The following is a 12149-nucleotide window of genomic DNA, read 5'->3' on the forward strand; positions in this document are numbered from 1 at the left end:
GGGCCAGGAGCTGCCGTGAGGGCTTTGCCAGGTGGTCCCTGTGATTCGGCCTTGGCATGGGGACGGTGTGGAGGTGCGGAGGAGGCAGGGCTGGGAGCAGGTGCCGAGCCTCACTCGTGCTCCAGTGGGTGAGCCCCTGTCCCTGAGCACTGCGGGTGCGCCGGGGCAGCTCTGGGAAGGTGGATCCCTGTCTCTGCCAGGGGAGGTCAGCAGCCCGTTCCTTTGACAGAAGGGACCCTGGGGACATGGGAGCAGCTGGCTGTGTCCGGGGCTGGGCGTGGCTGGGACGCGGCCTGTAGCAGCCTGTGCGAGCCGCTCAGCCTGGCACTGGCCGAGCCTCTGGGAGAGGCCTGGACGGAGCACTGTCGGCGGGGTGCCCAGCTCTTCCAAGTCACCGCATTGCAGCTGTGGGGAGCAGGGCTGCCTTATTTGGTTGCTCAAGCCGGGACGCTGCTTGGCCGGCCTCCCCGGGGTCCTGTCTCCACCTGCACATCCTAGGCATCACGAGGCCTGTGCTTTCTCAGCGCGAGCCGGACCTGCAGACAGCAGCTGGCCCTGGGCGGGACTAATTTGGTCATGGGGAGCTCCGTGGGGCGACATTGACTGGATCTGCTGGGAGCTGACACACAGCCGAGCAGCTGGGGGCAGGCAGACGCAGGGAGCAGGGCCTGGCCACCCTGACGATGGGGACGCCTGGCCAGGGACATCTCCTAGCACCAAGTGTCCAGAGCTGCTCCCCCGTCCCTGTCTCTTGCCCGTGTGAGGCCTCCAGCCCACTGATGCACAATCCCTGGCCACGCTGAGCAGCCTTGGGGTGTGGGAGACAGCACTTGCCCTGCACAACGCAAACTGGTGCTTAATGGAGCCACCACGTTGCAGAGTCCTGGGTGGAATCACAGCTCCATCACCTTGGTTAGACCAGGAGTCACCGAGCAAACCGTCAGCTCCCGGCTGAACGCCAACAGCCTGGCATGAAGGAAGATCTTGGTTTCGGACATTCATCTTTCATTCTGGGCTCCCCAGATGTATGACCATCACGAGTGAGGAAGAGGTGAGGTTTCCCCTGGCTGCGATGTTGGCTGCAAGTGTTGTCTTTGCCCATGCGTGCCAGGGCAGCCTTGGGGATGTGCGCACGGCGGTGTTCCCATAAGACAGCCTGCCCGCCAGCAGGTGCCTCGCTGGACGGGGCTGCAAACCGGAGCCTGCCCATCCTGCTTCCCCTCCTCACCTGCGGCTGGGTGCTCACATGCCCTGGACCCCAAGAATGAAGATGTGGCCTAAAAGCCAATAGCTATTAGCACCGAGTTTAGATTTTATGGAGGGAAGAGGCCAGAAGTCATAAATAATTATGTAATAAGTAGCAGGTGATGGTACGTGATGATAAAAAGAAAAAACACGCACACGCAGGAAAGCTGGGAGGGGAAGAAGTGCTGGCATCAGTCCCAGCTCTTTCCAGATAAAATGCGATCCCGCCCAGAGCCCCGTGAGGACAGGGACCCGGCTGTCTCACTTGTCTTTCTGTCCCCAGTGCCTTCTGCAGCACCTCCCTGTCATGGTTCCGGCAGCTGGCCTGAGAGAAAGGAGCCCAAGACGTGAATTTTGAAACAGACGGACACACGGATCTCTGTGGTCTGGAGGACGGTACCCCTGGTGGGAAACACTAAGGCAGCAGGGAAATCCAGCTACTCCGAGGGGGCGGGGCGAGCGTTGTGGCACACACGGCAGATGGGCCTCCGGCAGACCCTCTTGGAGTGCCAGCTGGTGCTTCCAATCCGCCTCCCTGCTAAGGCGCCCGGGAAGCAGCAGCTGACGGCTCTAGCGGCTGAATTTCTGCCACCACAGGAGAGAGGAAGATGGAGTTTGGCCCCTGGCTTCAGCTCAGCCCGGTCCTGCTTGTTGCGGGCACCTGGGGAGTGAATCTGCAGGCGTGACACCCCTCTCTCTTTCTCTTTCTACCTTTCTCTGTCACTCTGCCTTTCAAGAAAATAAAATAAGTAAATGTGAAGTAAAAGAAGAATCCTGGATGTAATTATATCTGATCTTTATTTAATAAAAAGGAAAGGGAGCATACAAAGGTAACATAATTACTCTATAGCTTCCGTATATGCAATAAAATTTATTACAAGAAATAAAACCACACGGGCTGGCGCGGTGGTGTGGTGGGTAAGGCCGCCGCCTGCGGTGCCAGCATCCCATACGGGTGCCAGTTCGAGTCCTGACTGCTCCACTTCCGATCCAGCTTTCTGCTGTGGCTTGGGAAGGCAGTACAAGATGGCCCAAGTGCTTGGGTCCTGCACCCAAGCGGGAGACCTGGAGGAGGCTCCTGGCTTCTGGCTTTGGATTGGCACAGCTCTTGTCATTGCAGCCATCTGGTGAGTGAGCCAGAGGATGGAAGACCTCTCTCTCTCTCTCTCTCTCTCTCTGCCTCTCCTCTCTCTGTGTAGCTCTGACTTTCAAGTAAGTAATAAATAAATCTTAAAAAAAGACATAAAACCCATTGATGGCAAGAACAAAACAAAATACTTTGTAATAATCTAACATCTATGTGCCCTACGTACATGAAGGGGTATCCAGTAAGGCCCCCCACTATGAAGATGCCACGTGGCTGGTGTGGATGCACCCCATGCTTCAGCCCAGAAGGGAAAGGACCCCTTGCTCCTGCTTCCCTGGGCAGCCTCGGGTGCCAGGCGCTTGGACAAGGGCTCCGTGCGGCTCTGGCACCCTACGTTCCCTTCTATAAACAAACAACCTGCTTTCAGCCAGTGCCTTTCTCTTGACAAGAAGCACAGTCAGGCCTTTTGATGTTTCCATGAGAAAGGAAAGTAGGCAATTTCACCCATGAAAGGTGGTGTAACAATTCTAAATACAACGCCGTTACATTCAATCTCACAGTGCGCAGATGATCAAACACAGTGTATCTGGGTAGTGCATTGGTGGCTCAGACTCAAAGTGTCCATTAGCCTGATGGGACACATTAGTGACTCCGAAGAAACAATCACGTTAATGATGCAGAAAAGATTCGAGAGATTCAGTAAACACCTCTTATTTTTAAAATTCTTAAGAAACTGGAAGTAAATTTTCTTTATCATAAAAAAGAATACATCAAAAATTAAATCATGCTTGATGATGGATTATGGAGTATTTCATGTTAAATTTATTAAAAGATGAGATCTCTTATCACTAACCTCCTATTATTTAACATTTTCTTCAGGTACCAAAAATGTATTTTAATAGTAACAAAGAAAAGAAATAAGGAATATAAGAATTGGGAGGCGCCACAGCTCACTAGGCTAATCCTCTGCCTGTGGCGCTGGCACACCGGGTTCTAGTCCTGGTCAGGGCACCAGATTCTGTCCTGGTTGCCCCTCTTCCAGGCCAGCTCTCTGCTGTGGCCTGGGAGTGCAGTGGAGGATGGCCCAAGTGCCTGGGCCCCTGCACCCTCATGGGAGACCAGGAGGAAGCACCTGGCTCCTGGCTTTGGTTCGGTGCCGTAGTGGCCATTTGGGGGGGGGGGGTGAACTAATGGAAGGAAGACCTTTCTCTCTGTCTCGCTCTCTCTCACTGTCTAACTCTGCCTGTCAAGAAAAAAAAAGAAATATAAGAATTGGCAAGAGAGTAATGGAATCATTATTTTCAAATAATAAAGTTTTCTATGTAAAAATTCATTTAAATCTAAGAATTAGTAGATTCATAAGAATCATAAGTTATAAATGATACTGTAAGAATTAATGACAGCTTAGCAAAGTTACTAGATACATTAGTAACATATAAATAAAGATATGCTTTTATGCCAACAGAAGCTAACAGGGAGATGAAAATTCACTAATTATAATGGTGCCAACATCAAAAGTGGACAGGCAAGTCTGACCAAAGATCGTTTGGAAACGATGTTTTCATAAAAATTATTGATTTGGAGCCTCTCAGTCCTAGAAACGTCAGACACAGAAACTGCAACAGAAACCCCGCTAGGACACCGTAGCAGACGTGTGCGTGAACACGGGAGGCGGGACCAACCTGGCGCTAAGTGGTGAGAGACAGCTGGGCTAGAGCGGAAGGGAAGATGACACCCTGAAGCCAACGTCACGTTCAAGTGCGCTGTTTCTTGAAGACATTTACCATTAAGACAAAATGGAGATGACGGGTTGGAAAGGGCAAAAACAGCCCGGTGACTGCCTGGTGCCCACCCGCTCTTCACGCTGGCGTCTCGAGTGAGGCAAATTCAAGGAGAACCCATTGTCGTGGGGGTCTAGCTTGGGTTTACATCTCCTGCACCTTCGGAGAAACTCAAATCTTGAATCTGGAATTAAAATGATCCTAGAGATGCCCCTCCCCTACTCACGGTAATGAAACAGAAAAGGAGAGTCTTCTGTTAAAAACCTTGTGTTGTCCTGTGTTCATATTCTTCTAGTCATCTTGTTAAGTGTAATGATCGGAGCACAGAGGTGAACAGCCATGCAACAGAATGAGGTATAATGAGAGAAAACAAGACCATTAATACATAAGGAAGTGACCAGACCCAACCAGTCACTTGTGCTTCATATTAAAGTCTGAAGTGGGAGCCAAGGGAATTACTTACTTTAGTGTGTTCAAGGAGTATCATGTCATCTCCAAATGTCCAAATCATTGTGGAGACGATGAAATTCTCCACCAAACCCAACAAGACAGTTATGAGGACAAAAGAATTAGCACACAAGGGAAGCACAAAGTCAAATGGCCAATTTAACCCAAAATAGGAAAGCGGTTACACTACAGCAAAAGGTAGTATTTCTATTCTCCAATAGAAAACAAATATTTTCTGAGTGGATATGAAGAAGCAGATGTTGTGTGCGTGTCATATATTGCCTACAAAATCGCCCCTTCTTTGGTGACTTCCAACAACACGGTGGATGCTCTAACACTCGGTGTGGCCCCGCCGTCAAGACCACTCACGGGGCAGCAGTGGAGGCCCTGGTGGGGTGAGAGCCTGCCCCATCAGAAGCTCCGCTGGGGAGGGGTCTGAGTCCAGGCTCACGCTGTGGCTGTTGGTGGCGTCACTTCCTCAGGGATCTTGAACGATGGCCTCTGGCTATTAGCGGTTACCCCAGTTTCTGGCCTCTTCCAGGGAAACTCACAGCATCACCGCTGGTCCCACCAGGGTAACCATCTGAGAAACACCCGAGAGAGGGTTTGAGCGAGACATGAGTGACAGTTTTTACTTTTCATTATTTTTAAGGATTTATGTATTGGAATCTCAGAGTGGCAGAGAGAGCAAGAGAGAGGGAGAGAGAGAGGGAGAGAGAGAGAGAATGAGAAACACACACACAGAGATCTTCCATCTGCTCATTCACTCCCCTAGATGGCTGCAACAGCTGGGGCTGGGCCAGGTTGAAGTCAGGAGCCAGGAGCCAGGAGCTCCATTCAGGTTTCCCACGTCAGTGACAGAGGCCTAAGTACCTGAACCATCAGCTGCTGCTTCCCTGGCAAATTAGCAGGAAGCTGGATTGGAAGGGGAGCAGCCAGGTCCCAAACTGGCCTTTTGACATGGGGTGTGTCTCAAGTGGTGGCTTAACCACTTTTACCACAATGCCCACCGCTGTCACGTTCTTCTGTGACCTAACATAGGCTCCCCCCACCTCCCCAGACATGACTGCAGAAACCAGCGTGCGTTTTGGGAAGCTGGGGGCGATGCACGCAGCATCTCCAGCCTTCTGGGCACCAGCTGTTCTTCCTGCTCCCTGACCTCTGGCCAGGGGACAGCACTTTTGTAAAGGAAGGGGTGGCAGTGTGTGATGATGCCACAGGCACTTATGTAATTGAAATGATCTTGTTTTGGAATAGAGATGGCAAACGGGTAAGGGCTCCGGGGCAGCTGCTGCCGCCGTCGGTAGATACTCACCTGAACCGTGGAGGATTCCCCTCGTGGGTTTCCCTTCTGGCTCTCTTGGCCTCGCCCCTTCTCCCCTCCCCCACTATGTCTTCAAGTTGCCTTCTCTTCTTCCTCTGCAGATACTTTAATGCTTCCTCTCTCCAGGATCTCATGAAATGCATTTGCTGATACACGCTCTCTCTTCAAGGCTGGATTGCAAGAGTCTTGCTAAAGGCTGTGCACAAGGACACCTGTAGAACCTCTTGCCCCAAAGCCCTCCAACTTCTCCCCTGAATTCTTCTGTCGTACAAGGCCAGGGACTTGTGCCTACATGTCTGTGCCTTGCCCCGTGTTCTCCTGAGCCTGGACATGCAGTAGTGAATTAACTGGTGAGGTTGAAACGAATGTCCCCGGCCCCTTCCAGAATGTCTGTTTTCTGGGCTATCTGCTACCCTCCCTTTATTTCTTATCTCTGCCCACAAAGCATCGCGGGGCTATCAGCTAATCTGGAACAATAAGAATGGTTAACTTCTGCAGTGATGGTGAATTTTAATCACAAACACAGATGTTCAGATAATAAGATTTTCTGTAATGTATTCAAAGATGTTCAAGCATGCACGTTGTGGAGCCAAGTAGCGCCACGACATTCAGAACAGAGACAGTGCACAGCTCCGCCCCTTCCGCCCGGACTCCTGCCTCCGGGAGGTAGCCGCTGCAAACCCCGTAGTCACTGCTCACCTCTCTCTTTCTCTCTTTCTTTCTTTCTTTCTTTCTTTCTTTCTTTCTTTCTTTCTTTCTTTCTTTCTTTTTGACAGGCAGAGTGGACAGTGAGAGAGAGAGACAGAGAGAAAGGTCTTCCTTTTGCCATTGGTTCACCCTCCAATGGCCGCCGTGGCCTGCGTGCTGCGTGCTGCGGCCTGCGCACCGCACTGATCCGATGGCAGGAGCCAGGTGCTTCCTCCTGGTCTCCCATGGGGTGCAGGGCCCAAACACTTGGGCCATCCTCCACTGCACTCCCTGACCACAGCAGAGAGCTGGCCTGGAAGAGGGGCAACTGGGACAGAATCCGGCGCCCCGACCGGGACTAGAACCCGGTGTGCTGGAGCCACAAGGCGGAGGATTAGCCTAGTGAGCTGCGGCGCCGGCCTTACTGCTCACCTATCTCCATATGGCTTCTAGAGGCTTCTATTTCCCGATTTCTCCATTTCAGCAGCATCTGATGACTTCCAGTTACGAGACACGGTGACTCAGCATTTTCACACCAACGAGACACGGTGACTCAGCATTTTCACACCATGCGTAATGCAGGCACACGTGCTGCACCCACTCCCCCTTCCTCAAAACAGGTGCTTTTCTGGGCATTGGGGTCATCATTTCCCCCCCTGTAGACAATTTCGCCCTCACATTAATACTCTGCCTCTTCGAACCGTTTAGATTTCTAAGCAGCCAGGATAAATGTCCTCTTAACACAGGGAATTAAGTTTTCTTGAAGCTTTCCATAGGGAGTTTTCTATCTTCTTCTCTCATGATCAAGGCTTGTGTCCTGTTGTTCCCATGACAATTCCTTCAAAACCATCCTGGGAATTTGCCGACTCATGTTTTTCTGTTTTTGTCTTCTGGGTTACATGTCTCTTTCCTCTCTTTCGGGGGTTGGCCCCTCATTCATTGGCGTTCATCTTGCAGCTCAGATGTCATAGAGAGCAAGATCTAGAGAACGGACCTGAAGGCTCGTGCTCCCTTTCACACAGAGGTCGGCTTGGGTGCAAACAGGACTGCAGGCGAGAAAGCATTTTCCACATACACCCTGCAGACATTGCTCTTGTCTTCCAGCTTCTTCTGTCTGCTGGAAAACAGCCTTTACAATTGGCCTCTTGCTGAATTGAAGCAATGACTTCCCGTCTCTGGATTCTGGGGTTGGTCGGCAGTTCTCTCGCTGAGCTCCGTGTGCTCTGTCACATGACGGCGCCCAGATGGGGCACAGCTGGACACTGGCCTGAGATGCTGGGCCTTGCTCTCTTTCCAGGACTTTTCCCTAAGGGGCTTATGTGGGTGAGGCTTTGTCTCAAGGGGACACGGGGTTTGGGAGGCAAAGCCTCAAACGCAACAGCGGCTTACAAATCATGCCCTTGGTTAGGACAAGTTCAATGGCACAGCCCAGACTCAGCTGGAGAGATGATGATCCAAGGGCGTCGGGCATGGGAGGTGTGCTCCACCTGGTGACTTTAGCGTAAGCAGCTTTGGAGTCCATCTTCTGGCCCCAATGGCACGTAGCCACACACATGCAAAATATTCTAAAGCATCCTCTAACAAAACGCCTGCGATTCCAACATGGAGCTCAAATGAGCTCATGATCAACATCAGGTGCGGATGCGGAGCAGGCTCTGAACGTGTGTCTCTCTTTGGCCCAGGAGGTGTGACGAAGCCCTGCCGTAGGTGTTGGGGCTGTGCTGCATGCAATGGGCTAAGCTGCTGCCTGTGATGCTGGCGCCCCAAATGGGTGCTGATTTGTGTCCTAGTGGATCCACTGCCAATGCAGCTGCCTGCTAGTGGCCTGGGAGAGCAGCAGATGATGGCCCAAGTATTTGGGCCACGTGTTCCCCTGGGCGGCTTTCTCTGCCCCCTTCTTGCCAGCCGAGAGCTGGCAGCCCCCCGGGGGGGGACCCTGCAGTTCTGAACGTATAAATCCCCTCTAACGACGGTGATGGTGTTTGGCAAGTGTGACCCTGGCTATGCCACACTCCGGATTCTTTTTGAGAGAATCCTGGGTCACACGTGGGCTGCAGAAAGAACACACTCTACCATCCTTGGAAGTGTGTCCCTACGGGCGAGAGGATCTACCAAGCTGTGACCACATCCTTCCGTTCATCTCCACCTCGAGGGTCTTCCAGCGGTTCATGGGGGACACTCTCCATTTCCCAGCCATTCTGCCGCGTGTTTCGTTCCTGCTGAGCATCGTGGAGTCGTCTGGCATCGGACAGCTTGCCAGCCCTCCTGACGAATCCCTCCCTGCCCTTGCATGATTTACTGCTGTGCCTTCTCCCCGCCAAGCCTGCATGGTTTAGGTCACCAACTGCGGACAAAAAAATGCATCCGTGCAAAGCTCAACTCAGCTTGAGAAATAATGTCATCAGTATTATTTCCACCTAAAGATACAACTAATGGGAATGGTAGAGACGGAGTCTATTAACGCACTGCACGGACTTGCGAGCTGGGGTGCCGGTCCACCCAGCAGTGGCCAGCGTCCTCACTCTGAGATACCTGTCCTTATTGCCTCTCCCTGGAGCTTAGGCCAGGTGAGCTGGGTTTGCCTCTGCCTCTGGGTCTGGAGCTGCAGAAGCGCTGGCTCCCCGTGTCACCCCGGCGCGGAGCAGAGTGACCTCAGCCGGGCCGCCTGTGGATCCAGCTACGTTCTCATTTGTCATGTGGCAGGGTTGGGCCATCTGCTCTTCCTCACCTCTGCAAACCTTAACAGACACTGACACAACAAGCCGAGCCTTTAAACAAATCTCCCCCGGCTGGAAGCCGGACTGACTTAGCACCAAAAGGAGACAGCGCTGGTCCCTGGGAACGCTCAGAGACCCTCTTCACAAAAGGTCGGGATGGTTTTAGGGAAAGTCCCACGATTAGCCCAAGCTTCTATTTATTAAAACATTCAACCCTTAGGTAAACTACCTGGGCTAAATCATTATTTTTTTCAAATTCGCTGCTCATCCCCTCAGAGACGGAAGTGGCTCGGTTATGAACCCAGTTTCGATTGTGTTGTGTGAGAGACTAAGCAGGTGTCGGGTTAGTGGTGAAGACAACACTCACCGACTGAGCACAGCGTCATCTGTCTACACTGAGGCCTGCGTCCGTATCTACCCGGTAATTTCCCTTTTAGTCTCAGGTTCCACACAGACAAGGCAGGAGACTGCACAGAGCAGGCTACTATGGTCAGTTGAGAACAACTGTAAAGACAGGCAAAGAGAAAGCACAGTTTCCACGGCAGAAGGAACTCAGCTGTCCACGTAATTTATCTGTGGGTAGAGGAATTATGTACGAGATGGTCACAACTTATTAGACAGAAGACTCCAGCCCCGCCATGGGAAGACTCTCACCACCTCAGATCCTATTAAGTCAACATCAGCTTAACAACAGCACTTGTGACCTCTGGGTTCTCCTCGGTACCAGGCTACTTGGAAAATCTGCAGTCTTGATCCAATAAGTTAATCCTTAGCCTCAGGGTTCAGCTTAATCCAAGTTCACATTCAGCAGCAGGAACGAGGCTCAGTGACCCGCACGCTGTGCCCCGGGCGCAGGGCACTCCCACCAGCGCAGTCTGCCTGCTGACCTGGAGGGAGTGCACCTCCACAGATCAGCTGTGGAGTCAGGGTCGTGCACTTTGAAGGGCAAAGGACACACACAGGCACCTCAGCCTGCTCGGGAAGCCCTGTCACTCACCGGCTTTTTCCACAGGCCCTGAGGCTGCCCGTGTCCCGCAGGCAGGTTTCCTGCAGGTTTTGGGTCTTGTCCAGCCTGGCCCGTCCCCTGCTGGGTGGGCATGGTGACCCCTTCCTTCCTCCCGGCTTTTTCTTTCCATTCTGTGCCCTCTGGCAGATGGCAGGACGTGGCTTCTCTCGCTCCAGATCTAGTCTGAGTTTAATCACAGGAATCAACTTCACAAGACGTTTCAAGTCCATTATAAAGACTGTTTATATCATTAGATTTTCCCATCCAGAGTACAGTGTGTATCCCTGTTTATTTTAGAAATGCTTGTGTTTGTTTTCATATAATTTATATGTAAATGTTGAAAAATTTATAGCTGTGCTTCTCTTTTTCTTCGTGTGGTAATTTTGTCATTTTATCTTTTAAAAGCTTTTTGCTGATTTATAAGAAAATTACCGAATTTTGTGTTTCTGTGTTTTAACTGATGACTTTGCTTAAACAACCTATAGGGCCTACTGGTTTTCCAGTTAACTCTAGTGGGCTCTCTAGGTAAGGAAAAAAATCCAAGTTGATGCTTGAACTGTATTGAAGTATAGGTTTAAATATCTAAGAAAAGTCTAAATTATAATTAAATCTTTCTTAAAAATTCACTTTCACTCTCAAGGAAATTTTCATGTTAGATTGCTGGTTACAAAACATAAAACAAATATAATGAGTATGCACTTATTAAAGGAAAGACTGGACTTACACTGAGTTAGTGGTGGATAAATGCACTTTTGCATGTATTACAATAACAAACATAACATTTTTAACTAAGTTATGTGTTTTTAATTCCCAATAGTAGGCTATATTTTTAAAAAGTGGGATCTGCTATCCGCTGATTGGCAAGTTGCCGCGCTGAAGCCAGGAGCTCCGCCCAGGTCTCCCACGTGGGTGCAGGGCCCGAGCGCTTGGGCCATCTTTCACTCTCTCCCAGGTGCATTAGCAGGGAGCCGGATCAGAAGTGGAGCAGCCGGGACAGGAACTGGAGCATCACCCTTGGCTCCCAAGTATTAACTCTTTGTGTGCACGTATTTCATTCTCAAATCTTGGTAGCAATGTTGTCAAAGCCTTGAAAATGAATTGTGTAGCAAGGTGTGCAACTATAATCTGCATTTACTGAATGTTTTGGAATTCATCCTTTCCTAAATTTTGAAAAAAGTAAATTCTGTAGTATAGTCCTTATTAGCATTCTTGATACTGTTTTGACAACTTAAAAGGGCCCAATTACCCACTGACCAAGAGTGTAAAGTTACATTGACCCCGCATCTGATAGCCTAACGGGTTTGACACTCCAGTGTCTCTATTATGTAAACTTTATCATTGCTGATACTTCTATCTTTATGTGTGGTAGATTTGTTTCTTCATTTTCATTGTTTCAAGAGATTGATCCTGGGTATTTCTGTTGCATCTTGTTATTTTCTAAGTGTTGATGGATTTTATTTATTTTTATTTCACTCTTTTTGTTTTCCTTGGAATTGTCTTCTATTTCACAAATTTATTGCAATCAACATCTGGTTTATATCAATTTGTTTCATTCTGTGACAGAGTATTTGAAGAAATGAGCTTCGCTGACTCTGACGTTGGCAGTGCTCCCTATATTGTATTTATGGTAACAATGAGTGTTTTCATGGCATTGCTTTCAGTTGGCACACTCTTGTGTCTTCTGCTTTTATTACAGCATCGTTTCACAGACGCATGATGTGCAGTACCCTTGAATGGTTGTGCTGTGCTGGGACCTTAGGTGTCCTTGGGTGAATGCATGTGGGTGCTGCTGGCCTCTGTCTTTTTTCAGATTTATTTATTTATTTATTTGAAAGGCAGAGTTAGAGAGAGGCAG

The sequence above is a fragment of the Oryctolagus cuniculus genome, chromosome 2 (assembly GCF_964237555.1).
Source record: "Oryctolagus cuniculus chromosome 2, mOryCun1.1, whole genome shotgun sequence".
Taxonomy (NCBI): domain Eukaryota; kingdom Metazoa; phylum Chordata; class Mammalia; order Lagomorpha; family Leporidae; genus Oryctolagus; species Oryctolagus cuniculus.